Source organism: Chrysemys picta, chromosome 9 (assembly GCF_011386835.1).
Source record: "Chrysemys picta bellii isolate R12L10 chromosome 9, ASM1138683v2, whole genome shotgun sequence".
Classification (NCBI taxonomy): Eukaryota; Metazoa; Chordata; order Testudines; family Emydidae; genus Chrysemys; species Chrysemys picta.
Genome location: NC_088799.1, coordinates 19,540,235 through 19,558,852, shown reverse-complemented (window position 1 = coordinate 19,558,852; position 18,618 = coordinate 19,540,235). Strand labels below are relative to the sequence as shown.

Below are 18,618 nucleotides of genomic sequence, written 5' to 3'. Positions count from 1 at the left end.
CTTTTCCAAAATTTCAGCCCATGCACATCAGTTCCCAGCCCCTTCCATGTTTAATTCCAATGTAGTGGTGACCCAGAAGCTAGTTGGGGACCTCAGGATCCATCCCTTTTATTAATTGTTAATTAATCTTTTGTTAAAGATTATTTTATAGAGGTTTGTATAGGACCGTCACGTGATTAAAAAAATAATAAGTCGCGCAATTTAAAAAAAATAGAGTACCATTTATTTAAATAGTTTTAGATGTTTTTCTACATTTTCAAATATATTGATTTCTGTTACAACACAGAATACAAAGTGTACAGTGCTCACGTAAATATCTTGCGATGCCGGTTACAACAGTGCCATGCGAATACCTGTTCTCACTTTCAGGTGACGTTGTAAACAAGAAGCAGACACCATTATTTTCTGCAAATGTATCCAAAATTTTTGTTTGAGCGATTGTCTAAAGTAGGACTGAGTGGACTTGTAGGCTCTAAAGTTTTACATTGTTTTGTTTTTGAATGCAGTTATTTTTTTGTACATAATTCGACATTTGTAAGTTCAACTTTCATGATAAAGAGATTGCACTACAGTACTTGTATTAGGTGAATTGAAATATACGATTTCTTTTATCATTTTTACAGTGCAAATATTTGTAATAATCATATAAAGTGAGTATTGTACACTTTGTATTCTGTGTTGTCATAGAAATCAATATATTTGAAAATGTAGAAAAACATCCAAAATATTTAATAGATTTCAATTGGTATTCTATTGTTTAACAGCGCAATTAATCGCGATTAATTTTTTTATCACAGTTGATTTTTTTGAGTTAATCACGTGAGTTAACTGTGATTAACCGATAGCCCTAGTTTGTATATAAATGCAAATATAAAAAAGAAGACAAGAATAAATTTTCTGTGAAACGAAGAGTACATTAAACATATTTACACAATATCAGGCAAATTATGAGCCTGTCTCAAAAATGAGCCTTAGAGTTAATCCTTTATTAAGAAAGATCTGACTCCAGAGGCTGTGTGGATAAACCTTCTTAAAATAATCTCTCATTTGGGGGATGGGAGGACAGGACATGTGGTTTCCCCTTCCACATCCACTATCACTAGAGATAAGTGCTGCTGGTTGACACAATATCAGTCTATTTTAGGGCTCCGTACTGCTAGTTTTCACAGATCCTAGAAAGCACCCCTTTGCAGCCACTCACTAGGTGCTGTGAGGGCCTCTGTGTTCTGGATCCCCTGAGATGTGTTTAAGCTTCTGAAATCTCAGTAGAGGACAGGACATGTGGTTTCCCCTTCCACATCCCGGCCCTGCTTCTGCAGCTCAGCCCCTGGCTGCGGCCCCACTCCTGACCCCAGACTCACCCCTAGCTGCAGCCCCAGCCATGTCCTCTCCCCCCTCATGAGCTGTGGCCCCACTTCTGACCCCAGCTCCAGGGAATGGGGGGGGCATGGACAGGGGTAAGGGGGGGCATGACCCGCAAACATTTGGGGACCACTGTCCTAGTAGACTTTCTGGAGTCTCATTCTTTTCCCATTTTTGGTCACAGAAAATTTTGTTTCCATTAGGGTTGTGGCTTTCTTTCTTTCTTTCTTTCTTTCTTTCTTTCTTTCTTTCTTTCTTTCTTTCTTTCTTATTATAATGGCCACTCTGGTTATGGGAGGAAAAGCCATTGATAACAAAGGTTCAATCCTGAAAGTGCCAGATTGCCCTTAAAACCCACTGCAAGTCCCTTCACATGATAAGAGCCAAATATAGGTTTCAACTATCAGGGCCACATTTCTGTGGCTAATCGGATGAATGTGAAAACGTACACACTGTATCCTACCTTTAATTTTAAGGAGAAAGGTTATCAGCAAGGGTCATTAGCTGTTGTTAAAGTAGTTTGAATCATCTCTAATGTTTACTACTGCACTTATGGTACACATTTAGTTTCTCAGTCTTAAAGAAAAATATTCTCAGTCATATATGGAGAAGCAATATACAAAGCACTGCTCTTGCCCTGGTACATTTACAGGACTTTTGACAGAGCATTGATTACAGTTACAAAAGGTGTTACTGGACAAATGGTGGAGCACCTTACTTTGTCTTCTGAGCTATGCCGCTTTCTAAAAGGAATGTGCACATGAAAATACTTGTAGACTGAACATGCCCAAATCTGAGCTGGGAATAATAGTCACTCTCCTGCTTTTGACAAAACTGACAGATATAAAAGGGGGAGAAGAGAAATGGCTTTTGTTGATGGAGGATATTGGGTGGCTAGTGAGTCAGATGCTTTGGGCTGGCAGGTTGGCCATGGCAGCTGTTGTTCTCTGAATCCCAGCTAGCTTAACCAGTCAGGGATGTCATTTGGTTGATCTAGTCAGGTCCCTCTTGTATACTGCTCCTTCTTAGGCTGAGCAGAGTTGGACGGGCTGTCTCATCTTACCATGTGGTGCAAATGATTTCAGGGTCAGGTAAAAAATTGCAAGAGGACAAAGGGAAGATAACATGTGTGGGTAGAAGAGGGAGGAAACAGAAAGGGACCGTGATGGGGCAGAGGCACCCCACACCAGCAGAGAAGAGGTTCTCCTATGGGCCTAGCTACCCCAAACTGCTATACCTGTAGTCAAAGCCAAGGCAGGATAGGGAATAAAAGGAGAGAATATGACTCAGTTCAAGGCTGTGGGCTGTGTAATGTGTGCAAAACCAAAGAAACTGTTGATTATGTTCTGTGGCATTGAGGGCAGTATTCTATGGAATGTTTCTTTATGAAATTTGAGTTTGTTTTTTTCCCCCCTGACTGGGCCTAATGAGAATATCATGGAAATGGAACAGTGCAAAGAAGATCTTGCTCTTTCTTTAAAGGTACTGGACTAAGTGAAAGGATGGAAAAACGTGGAAAAAATAAACTTGGCTAAAAATAATGAAGTAAATGCTGGTTACAGCCTTGTATGATGAGGCTGCTGCTCTAAAGACAAAGTTCAGGATGACTGGCCAGGAAGAAGCAAGGAGCTCTGTCTCTCAGCCTGAAAGGAGCTTTGTCTGCAGAGTTGCGAGTCTACTAGCAGGAGCAGCTACTGGGGGTGGAGAAGTTAGAATGAGCAACACCTGAATAAGGGTATGTCTATGCTACAATAAAACACTCACAGCTGGCCTGTGTCAGCTGACTTGTGCTCTGGGTGTGGGGCTATAAAATTGAAGTATAGATGTTCAGGATCAAGCTGGAGGTGGGTTCTGGGATGCTCACCCCTCATGGGGTCTCAAAGTCTAAGCTTCAGCCCAAGCCTTAATGTCTACACTGCAATTTTATTGCTCCACAGCAGGGTCAGCATGAAGTGTTTATTGCAGAGTAGACATACCCTAAGAGAATGTTTGTTTAGGAACCAAGCCTGAAGGAAATGACAGATGTGCCCCACAGGAAGACTAATGAAGCCCACCGCAGAGGACACCAGAGAGAGACTTCTTCCCCTTGGGGGGACCCGTGGCTGCATCGGCATACCTGAAAGTTCCACGGGGGCAGGGAGGAATACTACTCCAGCCAACCTGCTATGAGGACACATGAGGGAGGAGAAGACACGTATCGGGCTGGAGTCTTTGCTGGTGCAAGCATCCCCACTGGTGTGTCAAGGTCTGCATGTCACAATGAAGCCCTCTTTTCTTCTCTCCCCCAAAATGTCTTTTTCAGGGCCATAAAAAAGGCATGTTGTGCAGAATAGCTCACCCCCCCACCACTATTTTGTCCACTAGTTAGGCCTAATTTCTTGTCCCACCCTCCCCTCGTTTAACAAACATGATCTTAACATAGTCCTTGGTTGGTATCAGTCATCGGTGATCCCTCGAGGTTGAGGATGTAGATCTTTTGTTTAAATTAATTTAGTCTTTATGTCTCCTCCTTGCATCATCTTAAACATTTTTATGTAACAGGTCACTGTGACAATTCACGAACCTTTACCAGTTAAGTTCAAAATTAGGGTAATTTTTTAGGTCCAGTTACTGCAACACCCCTGCGTATCCCCTTTAGGCAGTAGTGCAAACTCCTCCTTAACGTCCTGTTTGTTCTCACAGTGCACACCGAAGAAAACAAGGTGAAACCAGCGCAGCGTGCAAGAAATCAATGTTATAGAAATAATGAGTGAAAACACATTAGTATAGTTGCCTATGACAATTTCAGGAAAATACAATTAGTTTCAGTAAAGAAAACTATTTACTGGTGTTTGTGCTTGTTGTAAGGAAACTGAAATCCAGAATATTGAAGCACTATTGTTAATCAAGTATTTGTCTACCAAGGTATCCAGAAAACAGCTCACCACACCATGGGTGTGATTAGAGAAATGACTAATGCATATATTAATTCGGGACATTTTTAAATGAAATATTTGCTCTCTAATCCATTATTTCTCTAGACAATTTCCAGTGTCTCTCATGGAATAAATACATATTCACTGCAATTATTGCCTACTCAAGATCATTTATGTGAGATCACAAATACTTAGTCATACTTCTTCATGAAGACCACATAAGCTACCTCATTCATTTAGTCATATTGAGAATATCGAGTAAATGTTCCAATTAATGATAATCAGAAGATAAACAGCCATGCCACATCTCCGAGCGCTGTGTTTTTTAGATAGACTATACAAATTTCAGCATGAATACTCCACAGACCATAAAAAGATGAAACTGCTTTTGTAATAAGAAATTGCATTAAAATATTAAAAATTAATCCAACCTCTAATTGGAAATACTCTGAAATGAATGGTTAAATCTTATAGCAATATATTAAAAGGTTACCACTGTCAGTTTTTAATGAATTCATTTTAATTATTATGATAAGGACATAGAATCAAATGGTTTTAAAGATGTACATTTTCAGTCAATTGGGGTCTGAACATATTTTTTTTTCACTTCTTTTATTCTTTAATGTTGATTGAAGAGACAGTATTTGCCTTTGCAAAACTCTTTGAAGATGCATTTCTCCATGTTTTTTAAATTGGGAACTGTTCAAACAAAGTAATCCTAGACTTTTATTTTTCTTTTCTCCCTAACCTTTTTCCGTAATGTGCAATTTTTAGTTGTATTGTTCTCCAGCTACTGAGGTCTCTGTTCTCCATTTGTCAGGCTTCTGTTTAAATTGATACACTCAAAAAAATTTATTGAAATAACTCCCTTGATTGTAAATCTTATCTGATTAAACCAAACAAATATTAAAATAAGATAAATCATACTGAAATGATCTTATTTCAGTCTACTAGGTATCCCAAATCATGACAAGCAGCTTACTCAATAGACTCTTTCTCTCTCAATACATAAAGTCAGCTTTAAAAATGTGTATATTGGTTTTATAATACACACAATGTAAAACCAAAGGCACTTGTAGGAAATGTAACAGGCCTAATACACAGGAACAGTTCCTACTGAAGTGAGTAATATTGTGCTGCATGTAGGCTCCAGTTCACTTTGAGCTAATTTATGAATATATAAACCTACTGAATATACACATAATGAATGTATTGCTATTAATATTGTTGCATAAGTAAGCAAGACTCAGAAACTACCTCAGTTCTGGGGCACTTTGTTGCTTTCTTTGAAACTAAGATCTAGGAATCCTCAAGGGATGCTAGGAGATGTAGTTGTTCTTGGAAAGAAAGCAGCTGTATTGGCAAGAAGGTAGATTGCACAGTGTGAAGGCAGAAAAGCTTATTGGTGGGGACTGGATCTTGCAATAGCAGCAGCTCAGCTTACAAGAGAGAGAATGACAAAATGAGGCCACCCCTGACCCAGAACTGTCCAGGTGAACCTCCCTCTCTTTGTGGACACCAGGACCCTCCCATTCCACATAGGAAACCCAGAGACGCCAGTCAGTAGAAGGAGCTGCAGAACTAGCAAAAGCAGTCAGTGTTGCACTGGAGACATAGTGGATAAAATGCGGCCCAGCTAGGTCCTCCCCTCAACTCTCTGTTGGACCTAGAATGGTGCAGGAGAGACCCTACCTCTGGGGATACTAGGATTCAGGTGGTGTCTCCCCAGCATGCAACCTTGGGGAAAATCTGCAGAGGAGCCAGTCAAAAACTCTTGCCGGTGGAAGCAGGAACAGCCACAGCAAGGACCTCTGGACATTGAGAACTCTCTACAGTTTTGAGAAGACTTTCTCTGCTGTGTGCCAATGGGCTGTTTGCTCCTACCCTCTCCCTCACAGTTTCTTCACTTCAGCTTCACTCCAGATCTACCCTTCTTACACTCGTCTCCCCAACCTGGCTCCTCACCCCCTTTCCCTCCCTTGTCTTTCCATTTAGCTTATGCCCCCTAAGTAACTCCTCCCCCTCAAAAATGTGGAACTAACCTGATGTTTGCTGGTGTCACATTGTTTACTTTGCTTGTGTGTTATATCCCTTCCCCCACCTGTCTGTCTTCTCTATTTCTATAGTACGCTCTTTGGGGCAGGGGCTGTCTATTACTTTCTGCCTGTACCATGCATAGCACAATGGGGTCCCAATCTTGGTTGGCCCTGAGGCAACATGATGAAAAATGAGAGATTATGGACTTGTACTTTTAATGAATACCCTGTCATTGTTATAAAATAATGGTAAAGCAACTGTCTATTTTAAGAACTACTTTCTGATTGTCTCAACCTGTGAGACCTGGGGTGTACACATACCTAAAATGTGCATTGTTCTTGAAATGCAGGGGGTTTAGTATAATTGTTACTTATGTTAATCTTGTCATAGATATTGTTGTGTGCACTGATATCTCGCGATGAGGTGGAAAAGGTGGAAAAGTGCAGAAGAAAATGGAAAAGGAGGTGGGGGTAGCAAACAAAGGTTGTTTCAGCATGCTCACACAAGAGGCAGAAGGTGACAATGGGAAATTAAACACTTTCACATCCTTTAGGACAAACATGCTGAGACGTGGTTGGATGGCCAATTACTGGGCCAAGCATCTGCTCTGTTCATTGCATGATCATTTACATGTGTTCTATCCAGCTCATTTATGTGATTCTTTGCTAGAATCTTTGTTCTTGTATATCTGCCACCATTCCAGATGAGAGCAGAAAGTCTACGCCTAAGAAAGAAAAGATAAACATGTATTGTACCATGTAGTACAATTATTTTGCCATACAGTTTTGAAAATCTCTTTCTCAATAACTTGGGCTTTGAAAGCCCGGATTTTAGCGGCTTACCAGCAGCCACCACTAGTCACCAGTGTATAACTCTGCTATCCAAAATACAGCAGTAGAGTCTAGTCTTAGTACAAGCCGTTATAAACACAGCAGTGGAAAAATATGCTGATCACTTGAAAGCCTTTACATGGGATGATTCACTTCCCCCATAATCTAGAACTGTACTATTTTAATTCAACTATGTTGGGCTACTGCCACAGAACTATATTTAAATTTCTTCTTTATCATCCTCAGAACCTGTAGCCTCTTACTTCTGCAGCTTGTCCCCACTACATTTGTTTATCAACACTGGTACCTGCGTTCTTATAGGAGTGCCAAATCTTGCAGTCTTGACCTATATGTCATGTGTCTCCACAGGGAAAATATGTTCCTCATATTTTTGGTTATGAAGTTCATGCCACTAGGGCACAGATTGATCATTGCTATTGGATTATGCCCGCCACTTACTGTGTCAGAGCTGCTCCTTGTTCTGTTGCAGCTACTCACTTTTTCAACAGCTAAACTTGCTAATAAGCCTTCTGATGGCTGGCTCTTCAGCCAGTGTGAGTGAGTAACAGAAATCCATAGTGACCAACAATAATCATCTCACTTTTTAAAAACTAACTTTATTTTAAAATATTCCATTAGAGATGGTCAGAAAATGATTTTTTCTCTGCAGAAAATCTCAGAACAATACAAGAAAAATTGAAATTTGCAGTGGAAAATTTTGACTTTTCATTGAAAAACAGAACCTCCCCCCCCAGTTGCCAAAAACTGAAAAACAACAAATGGATGAACACTTGCAAAAATAAAACATTTGTGGCTTTTGGCCAACATTTTTCAGTTTCCGAAAAGCAGACTTTCTATAAAATCTCTTTAATCAAAAACTCAATTTTACTTCAAAAGTTTCTATGGAAAATTTTTGATCAGACCTCAGTTCTGTCCTATACTTACATATCTGGAATCAGTAATAGCGGTCTCTAAAAGCAATCTGACTCGTTTTTAAGTATGACCAACATATGGCCCAATATTGAATCTAGCTAGAAGACCTAACATAGGAAAATATAGGAATTGATTTCTTATTGTTTCCCAAACTTTTTTTTTATTGCAGGTTACATTGAAAAAGAACATAATCAGTACACTGGTTGTTCACAGGTTCAGGTAAGTTACATTTAAATCTAAATATGTTATAACATATTAGTTTGGGATAACATTAGACAATATTTTTTCTTTATATAATTTAATGGCTCTTCCTGCACAAAAAAATGTTTGTTAGGACTGTAATAAAGAATTTTTTTAAAAAACTAATTATCTTAAATTCTGTCTCTCACTTTAGTTAATCATTTATTAAAAGCCAATATACTCAAATTTCCAGTCCTTAGCAATACATTTTGGAATATTAACCGTAGTATCAGCATTAAGTGGTAGTGATCAGTTTTGTCAGTACCAAGCAATATTTCTAATCCTGTAATTGTCTATATTCCTGTAATGTTTTCCAATTTGCTCCTTTCTGAGTGAAAATAATCTATGAAAATTCTGTCATATGTGTTCAGAATTCCCCACTTCACAACAAACCATCTCATATAAAAGCCTGGTCTTGCAACTGACTGTGGATATACAGTGTGGAATTCCATGTGGGTGCCGGATGCAGTCTCTATTTGGTGGGTCATTCATTGGTCCATGAGTATCTTGTCAATTATTTTTATAGGATCTTTAATAAATAGTTAAGAATCATAATGGGTAGAACTTGAAATAAATAGTTGAGCCTAGCTAAAATGTTCATTTTCAGAATATTAATGTTAAAGATCCAAGATGTAAAGGTTTCCCATGCTATCAATCTCGAAGAAGTTTCTTGTAAAAGAGTGTATAATTCAGGTCAAGTGGCTCTGTAAATTTTCCTGTGAGCTGCACTCTAAGGGCTTGTCTACATAAGTTACTGCACAGCAACCATGGTTGTGCGAAGCTACAGAGCCCTACCAGCTTGCCACGCAGTAATGTGCTGTGTGGACGCAGCAAGCTGAAAGTCCTAGAATGTGGTTTAGCACTAAGTCACACTCTGACATTCACTGCACTGTGGCAGTGTCTGCATGGGATGTTTCTGTGTGGCAAGCCTGTGTGTTGTATATTAACAACCTCCCACCCTTGCTTGCTGTGCAGTAACTTGCCATGTGAACAAGCCCTAAGATACTAAATGGTGAGCATTTCCTGTCTGAATGCTCTTTCAGACCTTTCAAGTAACTGTTGTTATTATTCATTGAGTACAGACAGTGTGCTTGGTGCTGTACAAGGCATGGACATATAGACAGTTCCTGCTCGATGGAGATTTCTGTCTAAAGCCCTGATCCTGCATTGAGAACCACACACATACCCCCCCTGCAGTGAAGTCCATGAGTGGTTCTCAGTGCAGACTAGGAACCTAAAAGACACACCAATAAGTACCCAGGGATAATCAGTTCAAGAGCTCCAATGAAAGAGCTGCACAGGGGAAGCCATTTGCAATCCCTAGCACAAAAAAAAAAAAAAAAGTCATACAAACCCAAGAGCCAATGCCATATTTCTGAGCATCATTTACTGACACCTTATTTAATAACTAGCTATTCTGTTGACATGTGAGCCCTGCGGCAACCCATGGAAAGCTGTTAACGTAGGATGCGTTTTTGTTGCTAATATTTTCCTGATCTCACTGTCTTCCCCACATGTGTGATAGGGAAGGTATTTACAAGAATGCTAATGCCTGTGCATTACAGAATTAGAGAGTTTTTTGGAGGGACTTGAATGCTGGGGGATGCGGGCAAGGCATTTCCGTACTGGAGTTGGTTGGGATTCCATGCAGGAGGGCAGCCTGGAAACAGGAACTGAGATGAGCGTGGGAGAAGGAAATGAACAGGATGTTGAGTCTGGTATCACTGCACCCAGTAAAGGAAGGTATTCCACAGGGCAGAGTGGGGAGCAGTGCATTTAATTAAACCTTAAGCAGAACTGGTTTGCCACACAGGGAGTCATAAGCTATACCCTAGAAAACAGTGCGGCAATTGGCAATAGACACAGCTCCTGGCTCCTCACTCTGGGATGGGCCTACAAGGAACAACAAAGCCCATTGTGAATAAGGCTTGCAGGACTGAGCCCATTCTTCTATGAGACCAATTTTTGCCATGTTTAAACAATGAATTGAGCTGTAAGTATATTTTCATACCAGGTATTGTAAATCTAAATTCAAATAAGTCACCCTACAGGGTTTTAACCATATGTCTGTAAAGGCCATTAAAGAATGCCATTCTCAGCTATGTGGAAGTATTTATCGTGTATTATTTAGCATACTAATGGAAATAGAAAATATTACTTCTTGTTACTCCTTACATGATTCATCTGTTAGTATTTCTTGCTGGACAGTATGGACTTGATTAACTGGAAAATAGCTAATCCATGCTGAAAATAAGGCCTGCATTTTTCTTTCCAAATTTTTTTTTTTCAAGCCAGTGCATGCTACTAACAAAATAATTGAAATGCAAAAATTAGTTATGTGCTAATGTTAAGGTTTTTATTTTTTTTATGGTGCATGTATATTCAACATCAAATCCCAAGTAACTGGGCATAGACAAACACATTGTACCAAAGTAAAAGAAACAACGATTAGGCCAAAACTAATCATGACATTGATTATGCACCTTAGTGTCCTGTCTCAGAGACCAAAAATATATCCTCATGGAGGACAAAAAAATCCTCACACCAAAGAACAAGTAGTAATGAAAGACATTTAAAATGAAATAACAGAACTCCAACAGAATTACATTGGTACCTAAAACCAGCAAAGAATGTCTATAGACATTTAAATGTTATTCTAAAGAGGAAAATGAAGATTATTAAACCTCTGGGTTATTTCTGTTTGAGAACATTTTGTGTGTGCAGAGGGACTTGGGCTATATGGCAATGATTAGAAAGCAGCATTAAAATATATAATGTGACTGTTACAGCCCTGTTGGGCTTCCTCTTGACACTCACCAGGCGGTTGTGTTTGAAGTCCAAGGCTTGATCTGCGTATTTAAGTTTGCCTTTGGTCTGGGTAGGCTCTAGCACTTTTTCCTTGCCCTCTGGGCATACTCTGTTTGTCTGGTAGCCCTTTTAGGAAATGGGATCCTGCAGTTCAGTTGCCCAGACCCCAAGACCAATGCTGAACCCCACAAGACTCTCTAGTAGTTTAAGGATCCCCCACCCGTCAGAGCTCCACCCTTGTGCATACTCTGGTTTATAGTTTAAACCTTCAGGGACTCCGTTAATTGAAGCAAACAGACATATAGATATTGCAAAAGGATTTCTAAAACAATCACTCCTTTTTTAGACAACACAAGAGATATACAGATCTAGGCAAAACAATAAACATCTGTATGCTATACCCTGTCTCAGTTTCCTCACCATGCTTGAGTGTTCTTTGCGGTTTAGGTCAGTGCCCTTTCAGGGTTCAACGTTCCCTCTCCTGAGGCTCACTCCTCAAGATCATGGTGTTTCCTCTCTGACCCCTGCAACCAGGTTCAGATGGTCTAGTAGTCAAATGGTGGCCTCTCACCAGAGGTGAAAGTAAGCCGGTCCGGTCCAGTGCCGAGTACCTGCAAGAGCCAGTACGCTGTGCCAGACTGGACCAGCTTCCGCGGCAGTGATTTAAAGGGCCCAGGGCTCCAGTCGCTGCGGGGAGCCCCGGGCCCTTTAAATCCCTGCCGGAGCTCTGGCAGCCGGGCTCGGGCAGGGATTTAAAGGGCCCGGTGCTCCGGCCGCTGAGGGGAGTCCTGGGCCCTTTAAAGCGCCACCGGAGCTCTGGCAGCCAGGATCCCGTGGTGATTTAAAGGGCCCGGAGCTTCACGGCAGCCGGAGCCTTGGCCTCTTAAATTTGCCCCACGGCTCCCAGCCACCTCTGCAGCTGGCAGTTTCAGGGTAATTTAAAGGCCCTGGAGCTCCCAGCCACAGTCGGAGCCCCAGAGCCTTTAAATCTTGAAAGGCCCCACCTCTTCCGGTTGAGGCCACGCCCCCACTCAGGACTCCGGCGTACCGGTAAGTCCTTTAAGTTCCTTTCAACCTTGCCTCTCACCCATTCTTTCAAACCCTAACTCCCCTGCAGACCAACTGGGGTCAAACTGTTTTCACCCAGATTTGAACTAGTAAATTGTTCTTCTAGGGTTAGGCCTATTCAGTTCTTGGTGATCTTTAACAACAATTCCATTCAGAAGGGAAATCCTCAGGTATCACTTGTCTACTTAGCATAAAGTGTGTCTCAGGAAAGAAACTATATCTTTGAAAAGAGGTAGATTGCAGCACCACAGTAAGTGGGTAAACTGAGTCACACAGTTTTCATAAATACAATACAGAAATTTCCCACAATCTCCACAGTGACCTTTGCTGCATGCTCACACAAAGTATTTTGGGTAGCAGAGTGATAGATGCTGGGGGGAAAAGTCTGCGGGAGGTGGGCAGCAGGGGTTGGGAGTGTACAGCATCAAGGCTACATATCCTAGTACATCAGGTAGTTTAACTGAACTGGAATACCATGGAACCAACTGTGACACACATTCTGCTGGTATAGATTATTTCTATCCCAGAGCCAAGGAGGGAGCAGGGACCAGATTGTAACTCTACAGAGTCAATTTCTTGTCAATAAGTGGCTAACTCATAAATGTGGCCTTTCTTCTAGATGAAATGTTTACATGTGGGCAGACTTTTGTTTTGTTTTTGTTTTTGTTTTTTGTCACTGGGGTGAGGCATAAATATTGAAGAAGCCCTACAGGGCTGGGAAAAATGAAAAGGGAAGGGAAGAATCACTCAGCTGAGAAACTACTGAGTTCTCTCAGTCCCCTGATACCATAGAAGGCTGCAAAGCAGAACAAGTGGCAAATATTGGGCAATACAAAAGAGTGAACTTTCTGTGGGTAACTCTTTCCCTACGGTTCTGTGTGAGGCTGCAAAATTGCCATGTCTTAGCCAGAGCTCAGAATCATTTCCAAAGATGCACATGTCCATGCTGTTTTTAGCTTGCTTGTCTCTAGAAAAAAGATGAATATTTCTATCTAAAATGTTTTAATAAAAGCATATAGGTGAGAAAAAAATTCCCACACTGTAATCTCAAGAAACTGTGTGAAATGCCAGGGAGGTAACTGGAAAACAAAATAATAAGCCTCTGACAATGCAAAATAGAAATGTGTACCTATAATTTAAGTGAAAGCTTGTAGCAAAGGCAATTCTAAAGTCACCTTTGTGGCACTGGTAGATTAATAATGAACATGAACTTCACCCTAACCTGTGTTTTTCTGAGATAGGTGTCAACTGGATAGCATTAGGTAGAATGTATATGTATGTGTGTGAGGTTGACTTTCCTAAAATTGTAGGTATAGAAATATGTTGTAATTACTGGTATAGTGAAAGTAATTTACAGAAACACTTTGTTAATGTTTAGGTAGTCTGTGGCAGAGTGATCTTAGCTCAGGTTATTTTGGGCAATTACCCTGTGACATTGAAGTACACATGAAAACTTTATTTGGAACTAGACTGTTCTGAAATTTATTTAATTTAAAGAATAAGTAGTAAATAGTATATTTGGGCTTTTTGACCCCTCTAATTTTAACTATGAACAACTATCCCTTTCTTCCGTAGTAGTTGGCCATGTCACTTTTCACTCTAGGGATCTCACTCTACTAGCAGCATTGTAACAGTTTTTTCCCTAAACCAGCTAAAGTTTGCTTGAATTGTATTTTGGGTGCATTAAGGATTCTTCTGTCGAATCTGTCAAAGCCCTAATGGGAAGCCTACACCTCATCTACATAATACAATTCCAGGACTGTCACCTGTTTGTGTGTCACTCTGAAGCCCAGAATATCTGAAGTGGTGAAAAGAGCTACAAGCATGGTTGAGAGCTCTTGTTTAGAATATCACCTGCTTGAATCATCAGTGGGATTTGCACCCTACCATCCAATTTTTAAGTTCTCAGCCATTTTGATTTTATGAATTACACTTGTCTGATGTACAGCTACAGTAAGGCATATCAAGAGTCTGAGACCATCATGATATCAAAGGTAACATAACCAGTCACCCCCTGTACTTTGTAGCTAATTTACATGCAAGGATTTCATTGATTGTATGAGGGAGACTGCACAGATGGTGTATTACTTGACCCAACTGCTATACTGATGCAACAGCATGGGCTTTCAGCTACTAGTAACAGATAACACAATAAGTACAAAAAATCACTTTATAGTCAGCAGCATACAGAAACTAACCCTGGGAATGTCAGCACTGGACATGCAAACAAAACTATAGACATGGGACCATAGAATCTCTACTAGCATCCTTACCTCCTATGGTAGTGATTTCATGAGGCCTGTGGGGGAATTTTTTCTTAGTGAATTGAGTTGACTTTTATGGTGTCAATATTTTGCTGGTCAGAGGTGGTGTGTGTGTGGGGGGATGAGTGAATATTAGCGGTAATGAATGTAAGGCACTAATAGGATTAGTTGGTCAGCAAGTGGGAAAATATTGTTAAGAAGAGAAGAACTGGCTCTGTCACATTTGGAGCCCACTCAAAAATAGGTTTGAAGTGTAGAATAGAGGTGAATATTTGAAGTTTGAATTGCATTTTTACATGGACAAATGCAAGTTCTGGACTGCTGAATGATTTTGTACTTAATTTTGCTAGTAGTCCTGGGAGAAGGGCAAGAACTTTTATCAAAAAAAGATTTTTGTTTTCATTGCAACAATTCCATTAACTAAAGGTATGATTTCAAAAACAGGAACCATATTTATGCACACAAACATTTGGCCTTATTTTTCAGCAGTTGCTAAGTACTCAGTTGCTCCCACTGAAATCATGTTCTTAATGTTTTTGAAGATCTGACACTTTTTTAGTGCTTGAATATAGATTTAGGAGCCTAACTCTAGGCTCATTTTTTTAAAATATACATTTATTTCAGTGAAATATTTGGAAAACAATGCAATGTTTTAACTGAGTCTACATCTACACAACTCACGCAGACATCCTTATGCTGGCTGTCATCTGATCCAGCATACTAAAAAGAATGGTGTAGCATGGACAGTGTCGGCATAGGTTAACTGCCCCGAGTATAAACCCACCTGAACCCCCTGGATACACACTTGGGGCAAGTAGCCCGAGCCACTGCTGCCACTGCCCATGCTACTGCAGCTACACTACTGTTTTTAGCATGCTAGCTCACATGAGAGCAAGCGTAAGTATGTCTGCACAAGCTGGGAATCACACCCCTAGTTTGAAGTGCAGATATACCCTAAAGGGGGTGAATATAGTTAATAAAAAAATTCCAGCTAGTTCTCCTGAATCTGCATATTATGCAAGTTTCTAAGCACAGCTCTGCCAACAAATCTAAGGGTGTGTGTGCACTCTCAGCTGTGAGGATAATTTCCAGCTTGAAGAGACACACCTCTTCTCATTGAACTAGCATGCTAAAAATAGAGTCTGGCCACAGCAGTGTGAATGGTAGGATGGGCATCTTGGCTAGGTACATACTTGGGGCAGCTAGCCCGCCACTCATTGCTCACACTCTTGCAGCCCAACTCTATTTTTAGCACGCTGGCTTGATGAGCACTAGTACAACTGTCTCCTTGAGCTGGAAATTACATCTCTAGCTCGAAGTGTAGACAATATCCTTTGTCCTCCGCAGCAAAACTGCTCCTATTCCAGTTCTCTCTCTCTCTCTCTCTCTCCCCTCTGAGTGTCTCTGAAAAGGACTTCCAGTCATGCTCTGTATTGTGAGATGATGAAATAAGGACAAGTATCAGGCCAGTAATCTCCTCCTTTTTACATGATTTAATAAGGATTTAAACCCTGATTTCCACAGGTGAAAGACCATTCCACTAAACTACTGCAAGCCAAATCTTACAGTATTTACATTCCTTCCACTATGTAGAGGATTAAGGAGATCAGAATAATATCATTTGCATTATTGATAAGACTGAATTTGTTTGGAGTGAAATTTGAATTCCCCTTTACTGCTACTTCTACAACAGAAGAGTTTTCCCATCACTTTGTAGAGTATAGACTTTATCTCTGCCTTTTTTTATTGCTCTACTATTTTTTTGTTCAATCCATAGAATGTTTTTCACGATGAGTCAATTGTGCTATAAGTTTTACCATTAATTCTCAGCTATGATATAAAGTGCCTCAAACAGCTGGCAGTAGTGGATTATGATGCTATTACACATGTTATGTTTGAATTTCAAATCAAATGAAAATCTCACTCTTTTTCTGTATTAGTTTATCCAACATGGCCATTTCAGTTTGGAGCCTGACAGGCAGTTTCATTTGCATATGGACTAAGGTTATCTCACTACCCAGAGCAGAATCTTTATTTGTGGCTTCTCTCTGTCTGATAATCTAGGTTTGACTTGCACTGTGCTCTTCAGCAATTGATTATAAGGAGTACTGTGACTTCTGTGTTGGTCTGGTTAGAAACTGCCTTTGGAACCGCATTTGCACAAGAGACAGGGAATATTTTTTTCAATTTCATATTGATTACTGGCATACTGATCTACAGGTTAAACCCTTGGACTACTGCCGTTTGACTTGCAGTTGAAGAACCTGCTACACTATACAACTTTTTTGTTCATAATTTACTAAGACTTGTTTTCAGTATTTAGGATACTGTGTTGTAACTTATTAAAAAATATATCAAAATATACCACATTGGGAAATTGTAAAAAAAAAAAAAAAAAAGACAAACTTCAGCTAAATAGGTATTTGATCTTATATATGCCACTGAATCAAAACCCTACAGTTTTTGGAAGCCTTCCTTGCAGTTTGCAGTTTTTGTTCATGTGTCTTTCACAGTTGGTAGATTTAAGAGCATTCTTCTGTCAAGTGTTCTCAGTTCTAATGTATAGGAATGCACAGCAACTAGCACAGGGGGAAAGGAAATGAGAAAGCTACTGTGCCCCACAACCCGATTTTTACTGGGTGATAGTCATATCATCACAGGACAGCACTTACAGAGACAGTCTACAAACATTTTAATTAAAGGTCCTGCTGAAACTCTCAGCTAATATATATGAATGAGTAGAGCCCTTTAAGAATTTCTGTTGCTCTTTGTCATTTGATTTGCCCTCACTGAGCCTGGGAAAGCCTCTCTCCTTGGGCCAGTCAGAAGGGTCATGGGCATGCTGAGCCATGCATCATGGATATAGTCATTAGTGTTAAAGGCCGTACCTGTACAGAGATTATTTTAGGTACAGTGTCTATGACTGAAAAGAGTAGAGCCATTCATGCGTGTCCCTCAGGTCCTGCAGAGTCAAAAGGTGCCTGCTGGGAATCTCCATTACAGTGCACTGACTTGCCTAGCAAGACACCTGCAGACCTACAGAAATAGCTTTACATTTTTCAAACGATGGCCATAGTGTACTATATACCATTATATGGTTGTTATAGGAAAAACAGAGCTGAAAGATCCGTTTAAGTAGCAAAGAGAGAGGGGCAGAGAGAGGAATACCAAAACCAACACTTCATATCTGTGACCAGAAAATAGTGAGGGGTTTTTGGTTGGTTGGTTGGTTTTTTTTTCCCCCTTGAATCATAACTGGACTCCACAGATGCTGAGCTGCAAAAAATTGTGAACCACAGTTCTTTACTGTATAGATTCCTTAGCTGATATATACAGTACTATAATAATTGCACAGTGATTAGTTATTTTTACGGATATGGTTAGAGTGACCAGATGTCCCAATTTTATAGGGACAGTCCCGATTGTTCAGTCTTTTTTTTTTTTTTTAATATAAGCTACTATTGTCCCTCATCCCTGTCCTGATTTTTCACATTTGCTGTCTGGTCACCCTAGATATGGTACCTTTTTAGATTAAACCCACGTAACCCTTCTGCCAGTCAGAATTGGCAGCAACAAGTGCCAAGTTCAGTATCTGGGGGTTCCTTTTCAACAATACAGCACAAAACTGACTCGAGCCCCCATGCAATGACCTGGGACAATTATACAACACCCCAAGGTGCCTATAAGAGGCAATACTTCCCCTCTAGTAAGCTCAGAGTCTGAGTATAGCAAAGAAGCTTTTAATAAAAAGAGGGAAGTCACCCAACATTAAATAGAGAAAATGCCACAAGCAGGATTCATAATCCTAAAACTGTGAGCAGGACACCCACCCCAGAGTGTGTGGGGCCCTCTCAGAGTTTTGAGCAAACCATGATGGAGTAACTTCTATTTGTCTTGCAAAGGGGTAGGTTCTGATTTCTGCCCTAAGGAATGGTCTGATCAGGATAGTTCTTATGTTTCTAGTCTCCATATTTAAGCCAAGGATCCAGCTCAAGGAATGTCTGACCATATGTGTCAGTCCACTGACTACCTTTGAGAAGCATAAGATGGGCAAATCAGATAGGAAGTTTGTGCTGTAGTGTCTGGGGTTTCCTCCGCATGGATAGTGGGGAGAAACCAGGACAACTTCATCTATGTATCAAATAATGTCAATCAGTTCTC

The 18,618-nt window shown here is 40.3% G+C and overlaps 1 long non-coding RNA gene across 1 annotated transcript in view; it reads left to right on the top strand.

Moving 5' to 3' along the window:
- The window catches only part of LOC135973647 (uncharacterized), a 151,420-nt gene that overhangs the window by 105,426 nt on the left and 27,376 nt on the right, over positions 1–18,618 (top strand). The window contains exon 3 of the long non-coding RNA XR_010590587.1: positions 8,247–8,296. This is a non-coding gene — a long non-coding RNA (uncharacterized LOC135973647). The remainder of the gene's footprint in view (positions 1–8,246; positions 8,297–18,618) is intronic.